This window comes from Bos taurus, chromosome 15 (assembly GCF_002263795.3).
Source record: "Bos taurus isolate L1 Dominette 01449 registration number 42190680 breed Hereford chromosome 15, ARS-UCD2.0, whole genome shotgun sequence".
In the NCBI taxonomy this organism is placed as follows: domain Eukaryota; kingdom Metazoa; phylum Chordata; class Mammalia; order Artiodactyla; family Bovidae; genus Bos; species Bos taurus.
Window position 1 is genome coordinate 7640876 of NC_037342.1, and position 22204 is coordinate 7663079.

General features: G+C 38.2%; 1 pseudogene; it reads left to right on the top strand.

Annotated features, from left to right (window-relative positions):
- The first annotated feature begins 2879 nt into the window (after positions 1-2879).
- LOC787452 (adenosylhomocysteinase-like) lies at positions 2880-10655 on the top strand (annotated as a pseudogene).
- Positions 10656-22204: the final 11549 nt, after the last annotated feature.

A 22204-nucleotide genomic window follows, 5' to 3' on the forward strand; every position in this document is an offset into this window, starting at 1 on the left:
TATTTAGCACTTTGATGGATGCCAAATCAAAACCTACAAAATTCAGCTCAGAAAGTATAGAGAAATGTACTGTTGGACACACCCATATCCTCAATCCGGATGTTGTGAAAGAATGTAAGGGGGAGAAGCGGCAACTTGCTTGCTCCTGATATGGTGGTACCAAGAGCACTGGTGATGCACTTAGAAAAACCAGCATCCAAATCCCTTTCTATACATGAATTGTGTAACACTGGATGAATCACATAGTTACAGTTGTCATACATTTAGACAGTAATTTTCTTAAAAGAAGGAATCGCATTTGATTGTTTCCATCTTTATATCCTAAGAAATGAGCACAATAATGGTATATTCTTGGTGTGCAATGTATGTTGAATAAATGTGCATATTTTTAACACTTCAGAACTTCAACTTTCATATCAGTATAAAGTGATAATATCAGCTTCTGCTAAGAAGATTTAGTGAACCTTCATACGTAATTAAGTCTGACAAACCCTGAAAGAGCAGGCATTAAATAAATAATAAGTCCTCCCTCCCTTCCACTCCCTTTCCTTTTTCTCTTTTATCCCACATTTCACTATTCAGTGAATATTCAAAATCTATAAGGGTTTTTTTTTTTTTTTCCTCACAATATGTATAGTGTCTGCCTGTTGATTGACCCACAAGAAACAGCTGTCATCATTATCAACAGTAACAGCATATATAATATTTGAGTGTGTAGTCTGCTAGACATTGAATTGCTAACTTTGTCAACTGCTTTGGAGGAAAAAACTGCCCATCCCTTCCCCATCACATCTGCATCAACCTTTTACTTCACTGCCACTAATCCAGGTAAATTAACATTCACTGTCTCTCCTCTTTGGAACAAGGACATTCTTCCTTTAGTGACACCTAGCTGTTTCCCCATTAATACTTCTAATCTGCCATCTATCTACATTCAGTCATTTGAATTTTCTTCCACAACCTAACGTTTACCTTTTTGTGGTTAGTCAGTTTTGAAAGATTATCGAAAAATTGCTTCATTGTCAATAAGGACACATGGCTTAAAATTTATATGTATTCATTTCATTTTCTCATAACAACTGAATTCCCAAAGGGGTGAAATATCAAGTAAGAAATGACAATTTCTCTACCTTAAAACAGCAATTATAAAACTTGTTCTATAAATAAATTTTTCTTTTGCCTGCAGATAAATGCTAAATACAATTATATTCTTGTAAGGTCAGAGTTATAAACAGAATTCAGAAGCATAGCTTATTTTAACTCATTGCCTAGAATAAAACTATAAAAAACACACACAAACTAAATGGATGCTACTAAATAACCAATGGATCACTGAAGAAATCAAAAGGAAATTTAAAAAATATCTAGAGAAAAATAACAATGAATAAGTAACAGTCCAAAACCTTTGGAAAAGCAAAAGCAGTTCTGAAATGGAAGTTTATAGCAACACAATCTTACCTCAGGAGACAAGAAAATCCCAAATAAACAGTGTAACTTTGTATCTAAAGCAACTAGAGAAAGAGGAACAAACAAAACCCAAAGTTAGTAGAAAGAAAGAAATCAGAGAGATCAGAGCAGAAATAAATGAAATAGAGATGGATAAAGCAATAACAAAGACTGAAATGAAAAGCTAGTTCTTTGAGAAGACAAACAAAACTGGTAAACCTTTAGCCATACTCACCAAGGGGGGGGGAGGGGAAACTGAGGGAACTCAAATAAAATTAGAAATGAAAAGGGAGAAATTACAACAGACATCACAACAATACAAAAGCTCATAAGAGACCGCTATAAACAACTGTTTGCCAATAAAATGGACAACCTAAAAGAAATGCATAAGTTCTTAGAAAGATACAACTTTCTAAGACTGAACCAGGAAGAAATAGAAAATATGAACAGCCATATCACAAGCACCAAAATTGAAATCATGATATAAAACCCTCCAACAAATAAAAGTCTAGAATCAGATGGCTTCACAGGTGAATTCTATCAAATATTTAGACAAAAGCTAACACCTATACTTTTGACACTCCTCCAAAAAAGTCCAGTGAAAGAAACATTCACAAGTTTATTCTGTGAATCCACCTTCATCCTGATGCCAAAACCAGACAAAGACATCATTCAAAAAGAAAACTACAGGCTGATATCCCAGATGACCACAGACACAAAAATATTCAACAAAGTACTAGCAAACTGAATCCAACAGTACATTGGAAGGATCATACACCATGCTCAAGTGAGACTTTTCTCAGGGATGCAAGGATGCTTCAATGTCCACAATTCAATTTTTGTGTTAACCTCATTAACAAACTGAAGTAAAAAAAAAAAAAAACATATGATCACCTCAATAGACGCACAAAAAACTTTTGACAAGTCCAATACCCATTTATGATAAAATCTCTCCAGAAAGTGAGCATAAAGGGAATCTACCTCAATGTCATAAAGGTCATATAAAACAAACCACAGCTAACACTACCCTCAGTGGTGAAAGGCAGAGCTTGCCCTGTATGATCAGAAATAAGGAAAGGATGTCCATTGTCACCATTTTCATTCAACATAGTTTTGGTAGTCCTAGCCATAGCAATCTGTCACTCATATCAGGAAGTTTCCATAAGCCTCTTATCCTTATTCATCAGTAGGCAGACAGAAAGAAAACCACAATCACAGAAAACTAACCAAAATGATCACATGGACCACAGCCTTGTCTAACTCAATGAAACTATGAGCCATGGCATGTAGGGCTACCCATGATGGAGGGGTCATTGTGGGGAGTTCTGACAAAATGTGGTCCACTGGAGAAGGGAATGGCAAACCACTTCAGAATTCTTGCCTTGAGAACTCCATGAACAGTATGAAAAGGCAAAAAAATAGGACACTGCAAGATGAAGTCCCCAGGTTGGTAGGTGTCCAATATGCTACTGGAGAAGAGTGGATGTATAACTCCAGAAAGAATGAAGAGAAGGAGCCAAAGTGAAACGTCCAGTTGTGGATGGGACTGGTGATGGAAGCAAAGTTTGATGTTGTAAAGACCAATATTGCATAGGATAAATTGGAAGTGGTCAAACAGGAGATGACAAGAGTGAACATCAACATTTTAGGAATCAGTGAATTAACATTGACTGGAGGGGCAAATTTAATTCAGATAACCATTATATCTACTACTGTGGGCAGAATCCCTTAGAAGAAATGGAGTAGCCATCATAGTCAACAAGAGTCCAAAATGCAGTTGCTGCTGCTGCTAAGTCACTTCAGTCGTGTCCGACTCTGTGTGATCCCATAGACGGCAGCCATCAGGCAGTACTTGGGTGCAATTTCAAAAATTACAGAATGATCTCTGTTCATTTCCAAGACAAACCATTCAGTATCACAATAATCCAAGTCTATGCCCCAACCACTAATGCCAAGAAGCTGAAGTTGAAAGGTTCTCTGATAACCTACAAGACCTTTTAGACCTAACACCAAAAAAAAAAAAGATGTCCTTTTCATCATAGGGGACTGGAATGCAGAAGTAGGAAGTCAAGAGATACCTGGAGTAACAGGCAAGTTTGGCCTTGGAGTAGAAAATGAAGCAGGGAAAAGGCTAACAGAGTTTTGCCAAGAGAATGCACTGGTCATAGCAAACACCCTCCTCCAACAACACAACAGACAACTCTACACATGGACCTCATCAGATAATCAATACCAAAATTAGATTGATTATATTCTTTGCAGCAAAAGATGGAGAAACTCTAGAGTCAGCAAGAACAAGACTGGGAGCTGACTGTGGCTTAGATTACAAACTCCTTTTTGCAGAATTCAGACTTAAATTGAGGAAAGTAGGGAAAACCACTAGACCATTCAGGTATGACCTAAATTAAATCCATTATGATTATACAGTGGAAGTGACAAATAGGTTCAAGGGATTAGATCTGATAGACAGAGTGCCTGAAGAACTATGGAAGGAGGTTCATGATAGTGTACAGGAGGCAGGGATCAAGACCGTTCCCAAGAAAGAGAAAGGCAAAAAGGCAAACTGGTTGTCTGAGGAGGCCATACAAACAGCTGAGAATAGAAGAGAAGATGGTGACTGCAGCCATGAAATTAAAAGACACTTTCTCTCTTGGAATCAAAGCTATGACCAACCTAAACAGCAGATTAAAAAGCAGAAACAGTACTTTGCCAACAAAGGTCCATCTAGTCAAAGCTATGGTTTTTCCAGTAGTCATGTACGGATGTGAGAGCTGGACCATAAAGAAAGCTAAGTGCAGAAGAAATGATGCTTTTGAACTTTGGTGTTAGAGAAGACTCTTTAGAGTCCCTTGGACTGCAAGGAGATCAAACCAATCAATCCTAAATCAGTCCTGAATATTCATTGGAAGGACTAATGCTGAAGCTGAAACTCCAATACTTTGGCCACCTGTTGTGAAGAACTGACTTATTGGAAAAGACCCTGATGCTGGGAAACATTGAAGGCAGGAGGAGAAGAGGGCAACAGGGGATGAGATGATTGGATGGCATCACCAACTCAGTGGACATGAGTTTGAGCAAGCTCCGGAAGTTGGTCATGGACTGGGAAGCCTGGCATGCTGCAGTCCATGGGATCTCAAAGAGTCAGATATGACTGAGACTGAACTGAACAATCAGCAGGGAAAAAAGGAAATATATGAATGTAAAATGGAAAAGAAGAGTAAACTGTCACTGTTAGCAGATAACATGATAGTATACTATCATGTTATCTGCTAACAGTGACAGAAAACTACTGGAGCTGATCAGTCAGTTCAGTACAGCTGTAGGATTGAAATTAATGCAAATAAATCTCTTTTTGTATACACTTGCATTATTATACATGAACAGTGAAGATCAGAAAGAGATATTAAGGAAACAATTCCATTTACTATTGCATCAAAAAGAATAAAATTTTCAAAACCTAGGAATAAATTTACCTAACATAAAACCCTTTCCTTTGAAAACTCTAAGATACCAATGAAAGAAATTGAAGATGACACAGAGATGGAAGGATATACCATGTTCTTAGATTGGAAAAATCAACATTATCAAAATGTCTATACTATCTAAGGTAATCTGCAAATTCAATGCAATCTTTATTATTATCAATGACATTTTTCACAGAACTAGAACAGAAGTCTCTAAAATTTATATGGAAAAACAAAAGGCTACTAATAGCCAAAGAAATTCCGAGAAAGAAAAATGGAGCTGGAGGAATCAGACTCCCTGACTTCAGACTGTACTGCTGCTGCTGCTGCTGCTAAGTCGCTTCAGTCGTGTCCAACTCTGTGCAACCCCATGGACTGCAGCCAACCAGGCTCCTCTGTCCTTGGGATTCTCCAGGCAAGAACACTGGAGTGGGTTGCCATTTCCTTCTCCAATGCATGAAAGTGAAAAGTGAAAGTGAAGTTGCTCAGTCGTGTCCAACCCTCAGTGACCCCATGGACTGCAGCCTACCAGGCTCCTCTGTCCATGGGAGTTTCCAGGCAAAAGTACTGGAGTGGGTTGCCATTGCCTTCTCCCAGACTGTACTACAAAGCTAAATTAATCAAAATAGTATACTACCGGCACAAAAACTGAAATGTGGATTAACAGAGCAGGATAGAAACCCCAGAAATAAAATCACACCCCAATGATTAATTAATCTACAGCAAAGTAGGCAAGAATATACAGTGAAGAAGCAGACATAGAGAACAGAGTTATGGACACGGGGGAGAGAGGAAGAGAGGGTGAGATGTATATAGAGAGTAACATGGAAGCTTATGTTACTATATGTAAAGTAGAGAGCCAATGGGAATTGCTGTATGACTCAGGGAACTCAAACAGGAGCTCTGTAACAATCTAGAGGGCTAGGAGGGGGAGGGAGAGGGAGATGGGAGGGAGGTTCAAGAGGGAGGAGATGAGCGCCGAAGAACTGATGCTTTTGAACTGTGGTGTTGGAGAAGACACTTGAGAGTCCCTTGGACTGAAAGGAGATCCAACCAGTCCATTCTGAAGGAGATCAGCCCTGGGTGTTCTTTGGAAGGAATGATGCTAAAGCTGAAACTCCAGTACTCTGGCCACCTCATGCGAAGAGTTGACTCATTGGAAAAGACTCTGATGCTGCGAGGGATTGGGGGCAGGAGGAGAAGGGGATGACAGAGGATGAGATGGCTGGATGGCATCACTGACTTGATGGACGTGAGTCTGGGTGAACTCCGGGAGTTGGTGATGGACAGGGAGGCCTGGTGTGCTGCGATTCATGGGGTCGAAAAGAGTTAGACACGACTGAGCGACTGAACTGAACTGAACTGAACTGATGGCTGATTCATGTTGATGCTTGGAAGAAAACAACAAAATTCTATAATGCAATTATCCTTTTTAAAAAAAATTATTTATTTTAATTGAAGGCTAATTACCTTACAATGTTGTAGTGGTTTTTGCCATACACTGACATGAATCTGCCATGGGTGTACATGTGTTCCCTATCCTGAACCCCCCTTCCCCATCCTTCCCCATCCCATCCCTCAGGGTCATCCCAGTGCACCAGTCCTGAGTGCCCTGTCTCATGCACTGAATCTAGACTGGTGATTTGTTTCACATATGATAATATACATGTTTCAATGCTATTCTCTAGAATCATCCCACCCTCGCCTTCTCCCATGGAGTCCAAAAGTCTGTTCTTTACATCTGTGTCTCTTTTGCTGTCTCGCATATAGGGTCATCATTACCATCTTTATAAATTCCATATATATGTGTTAATATACTGTGTTGGTATTTTTCTTTCTGACTTACTTCACTCTGTATAATAGGCTCCAGTTTCATCCACCTCATTAGAGCTGATTCAAATGTATTCTTTTTAATAGCTGAGTAATATTCCACTGTGTATATGTACCACAGCTTTCTTATCCATTCGTCTGCCAATGGACATCTAGGTTGCTTCCATGTTCTAACTATTGTAAACGGTGCTGCAATGAACATTGGGGTACACGTGCCTCTTTCAATTCTGGTTTCCTTGGTGTGTATGTCCAGCAGTGGGATTGCTGGGTCATATGGCAATTATATTTCCAGTTTTTTAAGGAACCTCCACACTGTTCTCCATAGTGGCTGTACTAGTTTGCATTCCCACCAACAGTGTAAGAGGGTTCCCTTTTCTCCACACCCTCTCCAGCATTTATTGTTTATAGACTTTTTGATGGCAGCAATTCTGACTGGCATGAGATGGTGCCTCATTGTGGTTTTGATTTGCATTTCTCTGATAATGAGTGATGTTGAGCATCTTTTTGTGTGTTTGCTAGCTATCTGTATGTCTTCTTTGGAGAAATGTATGTTTTGCAATTATCCTTTAATTAAAAAATAAATAAATGAAAAAAATGTTTCTGCCTCATGCATAAATTCCCCCAAAATAATATATCTCAAATAATTTATCTGCACATTTTGAAAAATTTTGTTAGATGACTGAAGAAAATCTGAAGATAAAAGCATAAATGTTAAGTATGCAGTGGATAGTTTAAATAAAATTTGAATATAAAGTGTGAAAATGCATAAAATCTAAATTAGTACAGTGTGTATAAGAAAGTCTAGGAACTTCCCTGGTGGTCAGTAGTTAACACTCTATACCTCCACTGCAGGGGGTGTGGTTTTGATCTCTGGTCAGGGAACTAAGATCCCACAAGCTGGAGGAGTGGTCATAAATAAATAAATAAGAACATCTGAAATACGAATTCATAATTCAACTGATAAACTCAAATACTACAGGTAGATATTTTGACCACTTCATTTACCTTGTTAGAAGTTTGTATAGTCAGATATCATTAGAAATTAGGATTGTTTAAGTTAAATATAATAGTGACTCTATTGCCCACACAAGAACACTCTTAAAGTGGAAGGGGAACTATAATAAGCAGATGAGGAAACAGATATAAACAGTCAGTGACTCAACCAACCAACATATATATTTATTCATGGTATATAGTCCTATTCATGCATTTTTCTTCTTAAGAACTGAAACTGTGTTGTGCATCTTTATATACTCTGACTAGTAAGGTATTTGCCATATGGTACATAGTGAAATGTTTAAACTAATAGAGGGAATAAAATAATTGTTTAACTAAAATAAAATACAGAGATTTGACCCCCAAAAAGAAGCATCAGAATTTCATCCTTTCACTCCAGTTCTATAAATGTAGCCAAAACACCAATAGAATGTGTTTCACTGACATTTTTCCTTGAAGACTAAATATTTGTAAATTTGACTAAATGATTTTTGAGAAAGGATTGATTAAAAATAACAACAATGAGAAAACCAAGTATAGGAGATTATCCACGACTAATCCTTTTAAAGTTACACGAAGCATAACTAAGGATTTCAAAAAATTATTTAGCAAATTTATAAGAAATAAAGCCATTCACACTTGATGAGTTAGAATAGGTGAACTAAATAACCCATGATACTTATCTCCCTGCTGCTGCTGCTGCTGCTAAGTCACTTAAGTCGTGTCCGACTCTGTGTGACCCCATAGATGGCAGCCCACCAGGCTCCCCTGTCCCTGGGATTCTCCAGGCAAGAACACTAGAGTGGGTTGCCATTTCCTTCTCCAATGCATGAAAGTGAAAAGTGAAAGTGAAGTTGCTCAGTCGTGTCCAACCCTCAGTGACCCCATGGACTGCAGCCTACCAGGCTCCTCCGTCCATGGGATTTTCCAGGCAAGAGTACTGGAGAGGGGTGCCATTGCCTTCTCTGTTATCTCCCTAAGCCCTACTTAATATAGATTTAAGATGCCTGGTTTCTTCAAATGATTGGAAAGACAGTTTAGACTGGACAAAGTCTGGAAATATGGAAATAAAGTTCACAACAATAGAAAATATTAATAGGGTAATTAAAGGTCAGAAAATATGAGCAAAGGCTTGTAGCTTTGAGCACAGATAGCAACTGACATGTAGAAGAATGATAAAGCCAATGTTTAGAAAAGCAGAGACTAAGTTCATGAAATGGTACTTGACTGGCAGCTAGGAGGCTTTGTTTCCTTTAATCTTTGTTCTGAATTAAATGTCTTGCCCTGCCCAGAGCTGCCCAGCCTCCACCTCTTCCCAGCCTGAGGCCTGGGTGCATCATTCTGTGAGGAAACACCTCCAGCAAGTTGGACAAGCGTTCTTACAAGGTTGCTGCTGTTAACCTGGCCACCTGGGGATGCAAGGTCCCAGACATCACAGAGGATGAGACACCAGGCCCGATGCACACGTGAGAGATGGCCTCCGCCTCCGAGCCACTGAAGTGCGTCCGGTTTGCCCACTGCCGACACCGTGACCATGGAGACAGCTGTCTTCATCTCTGTCTTCATCGTGACTCTTGTCACCCTGTGTGTTGAGGTGCGGTGGTCCAGCTACAATTATCTTCTCCACCCAGGACCATGCAGCAGCTGGAAGGGTGAAAGAGATGAGGAGTATCTGTGGTGCATAGAGCAGACTGTACTTCAAGGACGGGTAGCTCAGCATGATTCTGGATGATAGTGGCACCTCACCAACCTCATTCACACCAAGTACCCGCAGTTCCTGTCCAAGGCATCTCCAAAGAGACCACAACAGGGGTCCACAACTGGCACACAGGGTCCTGAAGGTGCCTGCCATCAACGGCAATGAATCCATCACCAAGAACACACTTGACAACCTCTCTGGCTGCCAGGAGCCCCTCATAGATGGCATTAAGGGGACTGCAGATGATGATTATGGTGGTGGAAGCAGGCTATGGCAATGTGGGCAAGGGCTGTGCCCAGGCCCTGAGGGGGTTTGGGGCCACATCATCATCATGGAGAGCTACACTATCAACACACTCTAGGTGGCCATGGAGGGCTAAGAGGTGACCACCAGGGATTAGGCCTGTCCGGACTGCAGCATCTTTGTTAGCACCATAGGCTGTACTAACAAAACTCTTGGCCTGCCCTTTGAAGAGATGAAAGATGATGTCATTGTGTGTGTAACTTTGACACTTTGTGGACACTTTGACATGGAGATTGATGTCAAGTGGCTGAGCTAAAATGCTGTGGAGAAGGTGAATATTAAGACTGAGGTGGACTGCTACTTGTTGAAGAATGGGCGTCGCATCATCCTACTAGCCAAGGGCTGGCTGTCCGAGTTGGGCTGAGCTATGGGTCATCCCAGTTCGTGATGAGCAAATCCTTCACCAATCAGGTGCTGGTGCATTTTGAGCTGTGGACCCACTCAGACAAGTACCCTGGATGAGAAGCTAGATAAAGCAGTGGCTGAAGCCCCCTGGGCAAGCAGAATGTGAAGCTAACCAAGCTGACTGAGGAGCCTACTACCTGGACATGTCCTATGATGACTCCTTCAAACCTGATCACTACTGCTATTGAGAAGCAGACCTGCTCTTTGCCTTTGAGCTGCTGTCCTTGCCTGGGTCCCACTTCTCCTCCCTAAGAACAAATGGAACCACTTTTGAGATTGGTTTGATAATGTCTGTCATCAACACCCTGAGACCAGTCACTCAGTCTTTGGCCTCTGCTGCATCCTTCATGCTGTTCCAAGTGTGGCATGGGAAATTGAGAAGTCCCTCCTCAAGTACTGGTCAGGATGGAGGTACATGGGAGTTACCCACAAGGAACCATGAGCTCAGGAGCTTTGGAACTGTTCACTCAGTCCTTCCTTCTCACCTAGAGTCAGACATCTTGGAGTGCGAAGTCAAGTGAGCCTTAGGAAGCATCACTACAAACAAAGTTAGTGGAGGTGATGGAATTCCAACTGAGTATTTCAAATCCTAAAGGATGATTCTGTGAAAGTGATACACTCAATATGTCAGCAAATTTGAAAAATGCAGCAGTGGCCACAGGACTGAAAAAGTTCAGTTTTCATTCCAATCCCAAAGAAGGGCCATGACAAAGAATGTTCAAACTACTGCACAATTGCACTCATTTCACACAGTAGCAAATTAATGATGAAAATTCCCCAAGTGAGGCTTCAACAGTACATGAACTGAAAACTTTCAGATATTCAAGATGGACTTAGAAAGGCAGAGGAACCAGAAATCAAATTGCCAACATCCGTTGGATCATAGAAAAAGCAAGAGAGCTCCAGAAGAGCATCTATTTCTGCTTCATTGTCTATGCTAAAGCCTTTGTATGGACCACAACAAACTATGGAAAATTCTTCAAGAGGTGGAAAAAAAGCTGACCACCTTACCTGCCTCATGCAAAACCTGTATGCAGGTCAAAAAGCAACAATTAGAACCAGACATGGAACAATGGACTTGTTCTAAATTGGGAAAGGAGTACATCAAGGTTGTACATTGTCATCCTGCTTATTTAACTCATATGTACAGTCCATGGAATTTTCCAGGCCAGCATACTGAAATGGGCAGCCTTTCTCTTCTCCAGGGGATCTTCCCAACCCAGGGATTGAACCCAGGTCTCCCACGTTGCAGGCGGATTCTTTACCAGCTGAGCCACAAGGTGAGCCCTATATGTAGAGTACATCATGAGCAATGCCAGGTTGGATGAAGCACAAGCTGGAATCAAGATTGCTTGAACAAATATCCATAATCTCAGATATGAGGAGAAATATCCATAATCTCAGATATGCAGGTGACACCACCCTTATGGCAGAAAGCAAAGAAGAATTAAAGTGCCTCTTGATGAAGTTGAGAGAGGAGAGTGTAAAAACTGGCTTTAAACTCAACATTAAAAAAACTAAGATGATGGCATCTGGTCCCATTACTTCATGTCAAATAGATGGGGAAACAGTGGACACGGTAACAGACTTTATTTTCTTGGGCTCCAAAATCTCTGCAGATGGTGACTGAAGCCATGAAATGAAAAGACACTTGCTCCTTGACAAACCTAGACAGCATATTAAAGAGCAGAGACATTACTTTGCCAACAAAGGTCTGTCTAGTCAAAGATATGGTTTTTCCAGTAGTCATGTGTGAGTGTGAGAGTTGGACATTAAATAAGGCTGGGTACTGAAGAACTGATGCTTTTGAACTGTGGTGTTGGAGAAGACTTTTGAGAATCCCTTGGACAGCAAGGAGATCAACCAGTCTATCCTAAAGGAAATCAGTCCTGAGTGTTCATTGGAAGGACTGATGCTGAAGCTGAAACTCCAATCCTTTGACCACCTGATGTGAAGAGCCAACTCTTTAGAAAAGACCCTGATGCTGGGAAAGATTGAAGGCAGGAGGAGAAGGGGATGACAGAGGACAAGATGGTTGGATGGCATCACCAACAAAATGGACACGAGTTTGAGCAAGCTCCGGGAGATGTTGAAAGACAGGGAAGCCTGGCGTGCTGCAGTTCATGGGGTCACAAAGAGTCAAACACGACTGAGTGACTGAACAACAACAAAAACTCAGTCTTTCCTTAGGCTGGAAGTTGGCAGTAGCAGTCACAAAGCCATGCACTTTACCAGCCAGGCCTTTGCTTGGTCTATGGACTTTAGACCATGTTCTTGCTTTATAGGCTCATTGGTTCCTCAACCCATGAGAGATGAGAAGGAATTATGTCAAAGAGTGTATGGGAACTCTCAGAGTTTGAATGCTCCTGAGAGCCTGGCTTAGTGCTGGGCATTCTCTAAAATCTCAAATCAATGATGTTGTTACCTTTAGTCTGTATTTTACAGGGATTGGAATATATTGGTAAGTGAGAAAGGATGAGAGAAGTGACAACCAGGGGTTGAGAGGGGCCAGAAAGAAATAAAAGTACATTGTAACTTGGTTCCCATCACAACTGTGGATCCAAAAAAGATTAAATTGTTTTATAAAGAAAGAGTAAGAAGTAGAGTTAGTAAAACTTTGGTGCCTAAAAAAAAATTAAATGTCTTCCTTTAGAGTAGAAGGTATATTGAATACATGCACACACACATATATGTATATATAACATATGCACACATATAATATGTACAAATAACAGGACATAGGTAAGTATAAGTATACTGAACAACTCTCGACTCTTTTAATTTCCATTTTTAAAATAAGTAAATCCACCAGGTCTCTGGTAAATTACTTTGGCATCATTGCTAACTTGGTAGCTATATATGATCTAGAGAAATTTAATTTTTCTGCAGGAATTGTTAGCAAGCTCAATTCCTTATAAGCAATACAAATCAGGGCACAAAGTCCTAAGTGGACTCATTGACAATCAATATAGAAACATTTGACTGCCTAAAGAAAAATGGCAAAAATCATCGGGGGCTGAAATTAGACTGTTATGTTCAGTTAAGTCACTAAAAATTTAGTTCAACTATTAAACTTTCCTGCAGACAACCAAATAGGTCTTTCAAAAAAAATTCAACTGTTGTCTAACATGTAGAGGTTTTCTGCATTTTTAAAGAAAGCAATTGAAAATTTATTCATTCTTACCTAGGGACTATTCATAGTTTTAGGTTGTGGGCTCCCAGGAAGTCATAATTCTTCTTATGTAAACACTATAAAACATCAGTATATTAAAAATAAAAGTAAAATCATTGAATATGGAATTCTGCAATGTCTGAAATTAAATTCAGCACACTTGACTGATGTGAATTAGCATGCATGCAAGTCAACTATACTTCCATTAAAAAAATTTAATATTAAAAAAAATAGTGAACATTCTTAACAGCACAGTTTGCTGTTATTCTCTCCAGTTAATAAGCAATCTTGGAATTTTTACAATGAATATTGAGGGGCATGTATCTTTTTAAATTATGGTTTACTTTGGATATATCCCCAGGAGTGGATTTGCTGGATCATATGGTAGCTCTATTTTTAGTTTTTTTAAGAAACCTCCATGGTGTTCTCTTTAGTGGCTATACCGATTTACATTCCCATCAACAGTGTGGGAGGGTTCCCTTTTCTCCATATCCTCTCCAGCATTTTTTGTTTTTAGACTTGCTGATGATGGCCATTCTGACCATTGTGAGGTGATAGCTCATTGTAGTTTTGATTTCAATTTTTCTTTTAATAATTAGTGTTGTTGAGCATCTTTTCATGTGCTTTTTGGCCATCTGTATGTCTTCTTTGGAGAAATGTCTATTTAGATCTTCCTCCCATTTTTTGATTAAATTGTTTTTTAGATGTTGATCTGTTTGTATAGTTTGGAGGTTAATTCCTCATTCAGGAGAACATGAATTCGAGCAAACTCTGTAGGATAGTGAAGGACAGAGGCACCTAGCATTGCCGTACTCCATGCAAAGAGTTGGACACTTAGTGACAGAACAAGAACAATTCCTTGTTTGTCACTTCATTTGCAAGTATTTTCTCCTATTCTGTTGGTTGTCTTTTCATTTTGTTTGTGATTTCCTTTGCTATGCAGAAGCTTTCAAGTGTAATTAGGTGTGATTTGTTTATTTTTATTTCCATTACTCTGGGATGTGGATCAAAAAAGATCTTGCTGTGATTTATGTCAGAGTGTATTCTGTCCTTTTTTTTTCTAAGAGTTTTATAGAATCAGATCTTACATTTAGGTCTTTAATTCATTTTGAGTTTTGTGCATGGCATTAGAGAATGTACTAATTTCATTCTTTTACATGTAGTAATTTCCCAGCTTGACTGTTAAAAAAGTTAGGACGTAGAAGATGTGGTCCATATATACAATGAAATGTTGCACAGCCATTAAAAAAAAGTATGAAATAATGCCAATTGCAGTGTGTGGATGGACCTAGATACTGTCATACTGAGTGGAGTAAGTCAGACAGAGGAATACAGGTATCATATGATATTGCTTAAATGTGGAATCAAAAAAAAAAGGTACAAATGAACTTATTTACAGAATAAAATTAGAGTCACAGATGTATGGAAAAAAGTTGTGGTTACCAAGGGGAGAAGGGCTTGGGAGGGATAAATGGGGAATTTGGAATAGACATATACACACCACTACATGTAAATAGATAACTAATAAAAAACTATTGTATAGCACAGGGAATTCTACTCAATAGTCCGTAATGAGCTATATGGGAAAAGAACCTTAAAAAGAGTGTATATAAGCATATGCATTATTGATTCACTTTGCTGTACAGAAGAAACTAACACAACTCAATTCACAATACACAATTCAAGGGATAATATTGAGGTCAGAGTACTCAGGCATTTGTGAAAAATTATTCTTAAAGTTTGTAATTTAAAAGTCAGTCAAACATTGGGCTCCATTTGCAGTAATGACAGAGTAGCATGTAGTAGATCAAGTCACTCACAATTAATAATTTTAAACTGTGGATGATATATATATAAACAACTATTTAAAGACTTTGGAGAGTCACCAAAAGCAGGGGAAAAATGAAAAGAGATGTTAAATTTTCAAAGAGAGGAACTACACTGGATGAGATAATACATATTTATAAGCCTTTCGTCGGAGAAGGCCATGGCATCCCACTCCAGTACTCTTGCCTGGAAAATCCCATGGACGGAGGAGCCTGGTGGGCTGCAGTCCATGGGGTTACTAAGAGTCAGACACGACTGAGCAACTTCACTTTCACTTCTCACTTTCATGCATTGGAGAATGAAATAGCAACCCACCCCAGTGTTCTTGCCTGGAGAATCCCAGGGATGGGGGAGCCTGGCGGGGTGCCGTCTATGGGGTCGCACAGAGTCGGGCACGACTGAAGCGACTTAGCAGCAGCAGCAGCATCTAAAAGTACTACTCAGTCTTCATGGTGTGGAGCATCTGGAACTTGAGCAGAAAGATGTGGTCTTAACATGTTGGGAAGTAAGAAGATATATCTCAGGTTTCAAGAAAGATTTTAAATGTGGGAGCACAGAAAGTGGGTTGCTATAGATGGGGGAGCACTAAAATCTGAGCAAAATTTTTGCGGAACACTTTGGCTGATCGCTGACTTTGTATTCCCAATGACCAGGAAGAAGGTAAAAAAAATAAAAGGCTTATAGAAGGGAGCAGAACTTTTAAGCACTAAAGGGGAAATAGAGTTTAGGTTCAGTCCAGGCAAGTATATTTTCTGCTAGAGCAAACCCAACAATTGTCAGATGAAGGTACAGAATCTAGAATCTTTAAAATGTATTACTTCCAACATCTAGAAGTCAATTAAAAATTACTAGATGTGTTAAGAAACAGGGAAAGGGGACCCACAGTCAAGAACAAAAAATAATAGAAACTAAAGTCAAAGAGACAAAAATTTTGGAATAAGCAAAAACTTTGTCATACATATGTTCAAGAGATGAAGGGAACTATGTTCACAAGAATGAACAAAGGCTGTATCTAAATATATAAATGAAAAATATATGCAAGAACTAAGTGGAAATTATAAAACTGAAAAATACAATATCCAAAGTAAGCATTAACTGGGTAGATTTAATAACAGGTTGTCATATATAATGTCAAAGTAAATAAAAATGAAAGTATATCACAGCAATACTTGTTATTAAATTAAAGCAATTCTAACCAAAAGGATAAGTATAGCTAATATATTTATATTATAAAATAAATAAATATATATATATATCTCCAATGTCTGATTTATCACCTATAAAAGCTGGAAAATATGTGCAAATTAAATGCAAACTAGGAAGTAGGACTAGCATAGGTATCAATGGTAAGAAAATGGAGAAAACTGCTGCTGCTGCTGCTGCTAAGTTGCTTCAGTTGTGTCTGACTCTGTGCAACCCCATAGACAGCAGCCCACAAGGCTGCTGTCCTTGGGATTCTCCAGGCCAGAACACTGGAGTGGGTTGCCCAAGAGAAAACTGACAAAGGCAAAAATTAGTTCTAAAAAAAATCAATAAAATTGACAAATGATTAGAAGGGTTGGTCAAGAGATATAAGAAAAAAATATTACCAATCTTGAGTATAAAAAATTGACTATCACTAGAAACTCTCTCAGAGAAGGCACTGGCACCCCACTCCGGTACTCTTGCCTGGAAAATCCCATGGATGGAGGAGCCTGGAAAATCCCATGGACGGAGGAGCCTAGAAGGCTGCAGTCCATGAGGTCGCTGAGGGTCGGACATGACTGAGCGACTTCACTTTCACTTTTCGCTTTAATGCACTGGAGAAAGAAATGGCAACCCACTCCAGTGTTCTTGCCTGGACAATCCCAGGGACTGGGCATCCTGGTGGGCTGCCATCTATGGGGTCGCACAGAGTCGAATATGACTGAAGTGACTCAGAGGCAGCAGCAGAAACTCTCTAGAAATTAAAGTAAAATGAAGGAACAGTAACAGTTTTAGCCAACAAATTCATCTGTTTCAAATTCCTTTAAATATAAAACTTACCAAAGGTTGAAACACTAAGTCTGTATAGTCCTATACCTGTTAAAGTAGAAAATTAAATTTAAGTACACTCTCACTAATAAATTTGCAGGCCCAGATTGTTTTATGGTAAATTAAATCTATTATTTAAGAAATATGGAGATGGAAATGGCAACCCACTCCAGTCTTCTTGCCTGGAGAATGTCAGGGATGGAGGAGCCTGGTGGGCTGCCGTCTATGGGGTCACACAGAGTCGGACACGACTGAAGCGACTTAGCAGCAGCAGCAGCAGCAGCATTTAAGAAATAAGTAATACAAATATTTTTTTAAATAGAGGAGGGAAGAACATTAACATTCATTTTATGAGGCCAACATAACTAATACTAAATCATGATAAAGATGTTACAGATAAAGAAAAATTGCAGACTAATACGTCTCATAAGTATAGATGGAAAAAAATCCTTAACAAAATATCAGATAGTATTCAATAATAAATGGAAGAATAATATATTGTTATCAGGAAAGTAGAATTGCTTTAACATTCAAAAATCATCAAACTAATTAAAAATATTAGTAGATAGATAACCATATAATTATCTCAATGTCCAAAGTTTAAAAATTTTAAACTATTCATGATAAAAACACTCAAAAAACTAAGGATAGAAAATAAATTCCTCAAATTAATCAAAGAAACTTGAAAATCCTACAGATATTATCATACTTAATTGTGAAATGTTTAATATGACCTCCTTTGAGTCAGAATCAATGCACAAAAGCCACTACTTTCATTCAATATTTCTCTGAAAGTTTTAATCATTGCAACAAAAAGAAGTAAAGGACATCAAAACTAGAAAGGAAAATTAGTACAGCTTTTAGTGGACCGATGACTTCATTGTTTGTTTTCATAAAAAATTTGTAAAGTAAATACAAGGAAATAATTAGAAATAATACCTACCTTGGGCAAGAACACAGGCTGCAAAGTTAATGCACAAAAGTTAATTGTATGTTTATATATTAGATCAAACAATTGAAAATGAAGTTAATAAAATGATTATATTTATAATAATGTCAACATACAATTGAAACACATTTAACAAGATAAATGCAACATGTCTACATTGAATACCACAAAAAAATGGCTGTGGGAAAGTCAAAAGGACCTAAGTAAATGGAGACATATAACTTGTTTATAGGTTGGAAGACTCAATATTTTATAATGTCACTATCAACTCTAACTAAGTCAATCATTTATTCAATGCAATCCCAATCAAAACCTAGGCATATTTTTTTTGCAGAAATTAACAAGCTAGCTTTAAAACTTCACTGAAAGTTCAAAATATCTAGATTATTTCAAGCAATTTTGAAACAGTTGGATGACTTACACTACCTGAGTTACTGTAGAACTGAAAACAAAGTGATAGCTGGCATGAAAATCAGCAAATAAATCAGTGAAATTGGACAGAGAACCTAAAAGTAGACTTGCACCCATATAATCATTGGATTACTGACAAAAGCATCATGCGAAGAGAGAAAAGTCTTTTCAACAAATGGTGTGGGCACAACTAGATAGCAAAAGAAAAAGATAAACCTTGACCTCCTAACTCAAGTACACAAAGGTTAATTTGAGGTGGATCACCAATCCAAACATAAATGCTAAAACTGTAAAGCTTAGAAGAAAACAGGAGCCTATTTTTGTGACTTGGAGGTAAACAAAGATTTCTTAGACTCAACACAGAAAGCAGTAACCTCCTAGAAAATTGCTAAATTTCATCAAGATTTAAAATTTCTCATCAAAAGGTGTTATAAGAAAGTGAAAAATCAAACCACAGACTGGGAGGATATATATTTACAATGCATATATTTGATAAAGGTGACAAAAGATAGGTATCCAGAACATGTAGAGAACTACTACAACTGAATAACAAATACACAAATAATACAATTTTTACATGTGCAAAAATTTGAAGAAATTCTTCAGAAAGGGAAATATATGAATGGCAAAAAAAAAAAAAAAAAGAAATTTAAAATTCTCAAAATAATTAGTCATCAGGAAGCTGAAAATTAAGACTACAATGAGAAATCACAACACACCCACAGAGTGGTTAAAGTTAAAAAGACTAATAGCACCAAATATTGACAAGCATGTAGAGAATCGGACTTTTCAAACGGGTCGGACCAAAAAACAGTACCATGGGAGAGGGTGTTAAATTCTTAAAACAACTAAACCTTGACTTGTAACCTAAGTAGTTACCAAAGAGAAATAATAAAAAAAAAAAGTGTCTAAAAAGAAAAAAGACATGATCTGTATTGTCCATAGCTATGTTATTAATAATAACTAAAATTTGTAATTAAATTAGATGGAAAACAAACCCTTGTATATTCAGACAAAGGAATACTACTCTCCAATTTAAAAAGCAAGAAACTATTGATGTATGTAACACTATAGATGAATTTCAAAAACATTGGCTGAGTCAAAGAAGCTTTACGTGAAAATGTACACAGTGTATGATTCCACTAATATAAAGTTCTAGAGCAGGGAAACTATTCTATAGAGGTTGCCGCGTGGAATTGAAGACTGAGAAAAGGGCATGAGAGACATTTCTGGGGTGATGGTAACGTTCCACATCTAAATAGGTATGTGTGCTTTAAAGGTGCATGCAATTGCCAGAATTCAGCTTATCTTAAGATTTGTGCTTTTGGTTGGATATAAGTATCACTTCAAAAGAAAAAAAATTGCAGACAAATGTTGTACTAGGTGTTAGGAGTAAGTCTCCTGATGGCAATTATTTCAAAATGTATCCAAATATAAGACGGTTAGAGGAATGGAGAGATGAGTGGAAAAGCTATAGGGCACATATAGTATTGATGGTATAACTGGTGTGGTGAGCGTATGGCCATTCACTATATATTTTTCAAGTTTTCTGTTTATTAGAATGTTTCCAGAGGAAAATGTCAAGAAAGAAAGTATTTGTACATCCATACACCTATAGAGGGTATGCATTTCACTGTATATTTACCTCAAAAAAAGAGACTTGTAACAAAGTGAGACCCCATGCCACTTACTCCTTGAACACTTGCCTCTACATCTGTACACACTTTTGCACATTTCTCTATTCTTTTCCCCTTTTTGCTCTTCTCCTCCTCCTTCCCATGCTTTCTTCTCTCTCTCTCCCTTCCCTTTCTCACCATCCTTCCTCCTCTATGCCACACCACCACACCAGCCTCTCTCTCTTCAACTCCCTACCCACTCATATCCTCAGGTCAAAACTGGAAGTGGGGGTGGGGGACGTAGCACACAAATAGATTTTTTAAGTATCTTCATTGTAATTAAAACCATTGCAAATTAATGGTCATTCTTTTTAATAAATCTACAATCTGATTGCTATACCATAAAAATATATCATTAATTTTAATTAGAAAAGAATAAAGTCACAAGTCAGAGACCACATTTTGAGTTCCACTGAACTAGATGGCAGAGACTGTTGAAATTTCTTTATCATCTTAACTGATATGTCCTAGTAGCTATAACAAGGCCCAACACATTATAAGGAAGTATCAAGTAAGTATTTATTAAACAGCAAGAGTAGCAGTACACATAAGTGTATATGTGTGCATTTATTCATGCATACAGGCTTCCCTGGCATCTCAGATGGTAAAGAATCTGCCTGCAATGAGGGAGACCTGGGTTCAATCCATGGATTGGGAAGATACCCTGGAGGAGGTCATAGCCACCCACTCCAATATTCTTCCCTGGAGAATCCCCATGGACAGAGGAGCCTGGTGGGCTACAGTCAATGGGGTTGCAAAGAGTAGGACACAGCTGAGTGACTAAGCACACTACAACATACCTGTATACTGTTAAATTACTTAAACAAGAAGACCAAAGATTAAAAAAACTCTAATGCAGTGGCAGCCTATGTAAGCAAACCAAAATCTAAGCCTATAAATGCCTCAAGTTTACAAAATCAAAATATTAAGGAAAACCATCACAAATAGCCAAAACGTCCAACTAGGTTTTAACCAGTAGCGAAGTATATAATTTCTTTCTTTGCTTCTACACTTTTTCTCTAGGTCTTTCCCCTGCCTCCTGTCTGACAAGTACTCTAACTACTTCTGCTTTGGTGCTGTCTGATTGAAATTGATTTTTTGCTTGATCTGAAGATTTGTAATATGTCTCAATCTATCTTTTGGTAAGGGGTGGGTGGAGAGAGGCAAGGAGGGAGAGAAAGGGACTGGAGGGCCCCAAATAATTTTCTTCATGATTTTGCCCAAGTCAGTTCTACCAGAAACAACAAAACAGTTTTGGAATGGATAAAAACCATTCTACCCACAGCCATGAGCATAATGCCAAGCCTATAATTTTGGAGGGTGCCACTCAGCTCAATGATCTATCTCCTCTCCTCCTACTTCAAAAAATTCACTCACTGTAAACAGGGTCATAGTATGACTTCTGTGGGCCAAGGGCCTCTTTGCCTTTGTGGACACTTTCTCCATAAAAAATATTAAAATTATATTTTATGACCACGTTGGTATAAAGACAAATGTATTCCTAACTGGATTTATTATCATGTACTTATTATTTTCATTTTTCTTCAAATTTAAAAGATAGGAAAGCCTTTTTTATTTTCATGGACCATTGTAAGTATCATAGACACTAGGCACTGTTCCTTCTACATCCAGTGGACAAGCTGGTCCTGATGGTTAGGGTTCCCTATTGAATAATAATTTTTTGATAGCTTTCTAAAAAAATTTCCTTTTTTTCAGCAGGCAGCCTTTCAATTTCTCTTTCTGAGAGTGGAGAAGTTATCCAGTTATACATTTATCTTCTTCTCAATCAGAGCCTGACTTGATCATAGAGCTTCTATTGAATTGAGAGAGTACATTTAATATGCCCTGGGCTTTTGAATGACAGCAGTGTTAATATGCTCCTCATTCTGTTACCTAATACAAATGAAAAGCCTACTCTTTCTCCTGCAGTCCTGAAATGAATTTAAAAATAAATATGAGTAGTAATCTTTTCTTACCTTAAAAAAACACATCAGGGAGTCCAGTAATTTTGGG